Source organism: Triticum aestivum, chromosome 2B, assembly GCF_018294505.1.
Source record: "Triticum aestivum cultivar Chinese Spring chromosome 2B, IWGSC CS RefSeq v2.1, whole genome shotgun sequence".
Classification (NCBI taxonomy): domain Eukaryota; kingdom Viridiplantae; phylum Streptophyta; class Magnoliopsida; order Poales; family Poaceae; genus Triticum; species Triticum aestivum.
This window is the reverse complement of record NC_057798.1, coordinates 387,194,077-387,198,685: the sequence shown is the minus strand read 5'-3', so window position 1 is coordinate 387,198,685 and position 4,609 is coordinate 387,194,077.

Genomic DNA, 4,609 nt, shown 5'->3' with positions numbered 1-4,609 from the left:
ATAGCTGCTTGACTGAACGGGAGTGGTGCGAGCGCAGTCCGGTGCGCAGGCTGACTGAGAGGTGTGAAAGTTGTCCTCCAATGCGCAGGCTCACCGGGAAGTGTGCGATCTGTACGCTGCGCAGGCTCACTGGGAATCGAGCCCTTTGACTTCCATGGCCGCCCGCCTTCCTCTCCATTAATGGTACTCAAGCCGCTCCTTAATACGGGCGGCCTTACTATTTGCCTCCCGTTCCCCTCCCTCACACAGACCTCCACCAACAGAAGGATCATTTGCCACTAGTCTTCAAGTTTGGTGAAGTAGACTCCAAGCCGGAGGAGACAGAAAATAAGGAGGAATGGGGCCTCATGGAACAGAACAAGCTGGTTGCGGCCGTTGTTGCCCCCGCTCCGGTCCCAGCCCCCATCCTCGCGCCTGCGCCAACGACCATCCCCGTAGCATTGACGGGCTAGTCACCAAGCACTATCGCAGAGCTGGAAGCCGCAGGCATCACCGAGGTCTCCGCGGACCCGCGCGAGCTCGTGTACATTCCAGCGCCCGTCCTCGTGCCCGTGCCCATGCGCGCTCCTCCACCCACCGTGACGTCACTCCCCGTGCATTTGGCTGCACCCGCCACGCCCGTGCCCGTGCACGCTCCCCCCTCAGCGGCATGGGACGCCGCCATCGACCGCTACCTCTCAGTGCCGCTAGCTGCCATCCTTCCGCGCCCCGCCCATTGATCGCGTGACTACATGATGTTTGATTTACAAGTGAAGAACATTCTGTGCTGCCTTGAAGACTTCAACAATGGTGTCCCGAAGGAAGACAACGACGAGGACGGCGCAGCATGTCACCTCCGCCGCCGCCGGCAATAGTTTTTTTCTTAGGTTTAATATTGTATCTCGGTCGCAAACGTGTTAGTTAGAACACCCGTATGCAAACCGACAGCTTCCCCAGGAAGCCAAGGGAAAACGTGCCAAGCAGGATTTGTGCAGCTCTTGATCGCAAACGTTTTAGATAGAACACCTGTATGCAAAGCGAGAGCAGGATTTGTGTATCTCTTCAATGCAAACGGTTGTTTTGGATGACCCGTGTGCAATCACTTACAAAAAATTTGGTAAGATTTGCATCTGTCATATTTGGTATGTTGCCATTTGTTGATCTAGTAACATTACCATTTGTCAACCTTGTAACACTGCGATTTGTCAAAATATGCAGCTAAAAATCACTAGCAGTAGCTATTTTTTGCAACTAAAATTCAGTAATTAAGCATAGATTTCTTTCATAGATTAAGCAGTTGTGCTTAATTTATACAAAACAGTTCAACTCGACAGCTGAACCAACCAAACTTTTCCCCAATTGTTGCCAACCATGTACTGAAATAGCTAGTTCTACTTTATATACTAGCTAAGTTTAAGTATGTTGTATAGTTCCACCACATCTATAGTCAGATGAACTGAACAAAATAGCCCCTAAATACTACTACGGAGGGGCTTTGTACTACTTCCGGTAGCCTCTTCTCTGCCGAGCACGCTTAGTAAGAGGCAGAGGAGGAGGAGCCTACCGACGATCTGGACAACTGCAATACGGTGTGTGCCGCTGCTGCAACTTCAGCGATGCTCACCTCGAACGCCCTCTGTCGCTCCAGACGACCCCTCTCAAAGCGGTGGTTCTCCTTGTAGATCTCCTGATTCCACGCCTCTGAGGCGGCGTGTGCCGCGGCCACGGCGACGGTAAGGCTCTTTGCGTGCTTGATGAGGTGCTCCTCCTCCTCTCGCAGGAACTCGGTGTAGCGCGCAAGGTCGCTGACGAACGTGACGGCATCCACCTCCGCCTCCCGCCTTTAAGCGGTGGTGGCGGAGCAGGTGATGACCCTGGCGGTCGATGGTGGGCTCACGGCCACGACGGTCGAGGATGGGGTGGCAGCCACGAGCACCACCTTCCACCTTCGGGCCGCGGTGGCGGAGCGGGTGATGGCCACGGTGGCCGGCAGTGGGGTGGCGGCCACGACGGCCACCTCCCGCCTTCGGGTCGCGGCGGCAGAGCAGGCAATTTTGCTGGCTTTCGACGGTGGTGTGGTGGCAACGGCGGCTAGCAACAGCTGCCAACGGGCACCGGTGGCAGAGCGTGTGGTGGGTGTTCCGCACAAACCCAACAGGGACGCCATGCGCACTACACTACGCCGGGGACTGCGCCACCGCCGCGGTGTAGCCTCCTTGCTGGAGTTGTCGTCTGATGACAGCGGAGTGGCTGAGCAACCACGACGGACCAGTGCCATTGGCGATTGTGGGAGAAGAAGACGAGATAAGCTACAAGGAGGAAGGGGAAAATGCGACGCAGGACTCGTCGGCCGTGAGGGTTTTTATAGCAGGCCGGTAAGCATTGGGATTTTGGGGGATTTCACCCAGTCGGGTGGGAAGCTTGCGCGGGAACCTGCGAGGTTGCACGGGAACGGGCTCACCGACGATTCATTGGCGCCACCATTTGGCCAAAAGAATGCTCCCGCGCGCTGCGCAAGCTTGCGATGTAAGCCGTCTACGGTAGCGGGGTGACAAGACGTGCGAGAGGAGGACAAAAGGCCACATACACATTCGGTTAATAAAAAAACGTTTGCGATTGAATTACCTACTATACACTCATCCTGGTTTATAAGTAGGATTTAACTAATAGAATACGAATGCATGTCGCCAATGATTATATAGTTGGATTCGTATTTGAACATAGTTTCCAATTATATAATTTTATAACATGCATTAATACTTTGTTGGTTAAATTTGAGGGCAAAGTATGACACACAATATAAAGGGGACTATAGACCAAGATGGAGGTTGTAGCACACGGCCGCTCTCTACGCAGTGACGCAAGTATTGGCCGGCTTGTAGGCGACCATTACCTGCGTGTTCAACTACTCTATGCGTGTGGTTGCTTGCGGTTGAGGCGGCCGCGGCGCGCTCTGGTCGAGTCCTGCCACGCGCGCGCTGGTCCCATGTTCCTTTGGGTGCTCTGCCGTCGTCCCTCCACGCGCGCTGCCAGTGTTTGGCGCCGGCGCATGATCACGCACGTTCGTGTGCATGCGGTTGAGCCGGGCGTGGCTCGACAATGCAGTTACCCACTACAAAAACTGGCATGTGGACGCGCCGAGAATCCAAGCCGCCCGACCCCCATTTACTCATGCGGCCATTTGCCTTCATCTCTCGCGTCACATGACACAATAAGCACCTCTACGATGACACATACAGAGAGGACATCCGACGGTTCCAATGGCGATCCCCGTGGCTCCAATGGCGCTTCTAGCGGCCGACGATGACAACGGCGGGCAGTTCACCAGGCATCATGTAGTGGAAACCCACGTAGGGGGAAGGCCCTCTTAGTGTTGTACACGAAGGATCTGGTGTTGGTGGAGAGCTTCATCCAATCTATGGAGCAGTTTCTTGCCGAGGACAAGTACCAAGTGGTCGGCTTTGACCTCGAGTACACCATCGGTCGTACCGGGCACGATGAGAAGGCTGTGATCGCCCAGTTGTGCGTGCGACATGACGTCCTCGTATACCACTACCACCTGGCCACAAGGCCTTGCGAGCGTTTCTCTAGGTTTATCAACAGCTCCGACTACAATTTTGCTACGGTGGACACCACCAATGATCTAAAAGCACTCAAGGTTTCGGGCTTGAAATGTCGGAATCTTGTCAACATCCAGGACCACTACAAGGTCTGGGCAGCAACAACAACAAACTCAACTCCCTGGTTGACCTCACCTCGGCCATCATCGACCCCTACTACATGAAGATGAAGGATGAGAGCAAGAAGGACAAGATCGCCTGGCACAGTGTTTGGCATGAGAGACTGCATGAAAAACATGTCAAGTACGTGGCCAAGGACGCGTCCACAAGCTACAAGATGTACAGGTGGATCATTTACATGAGGAAGTGTCTTCTTCATGCCCAGAGGAGAGATTGAGGCACAGAGCAGTGGCGGGAGCGTCACAAGAAGTAGATGACTAGACGATCATTTCTCTTACTTTAGAATGCATGCAATTATTTATTGAGGTGTGTGTGAATGATCAGTATAGTCATTTATGTAATTGGATGTTTATTTCAGTTATATATATATATATATATATATATATATATATATATATATATATATATATATATATATATATATACACGTTATTCTTCTGTAGACAGAGCAAATCACACGGCTTATTAGCAGCAATCGTTTGTGTTATTATTGGTCTTCACACACATTTTTTATCACGGACCTGTCTGCCGCGTATCACACACATATTGTTCAGTTGAAGCGTTTGCATTGTGTTGCGCAATAAAGGCTGCAAAGAGGGATTTACTGCAGCAAGGTCTATCGAGGTCTTTGTTTTGTAATTTTTGATATTTTTTGTTTTTTGAACACATGATTATTGGCTTGAAGAAGGTCTATCTCATTACTTTTTGATAATTGTTTATACGCAAGCAACTAGTTTGCCTTTCTCAAAGTTTTTTGTACGAACATAATCGCACACAAACTTACTATACTAACCGTCTGTGTTATAATTTCTCATCGCAAACAGTTCATCCGAGTGGGCTGTTTGCTGCGTATCAAACACATCTGGTTTACACGAATCGTTTGTGTTCTT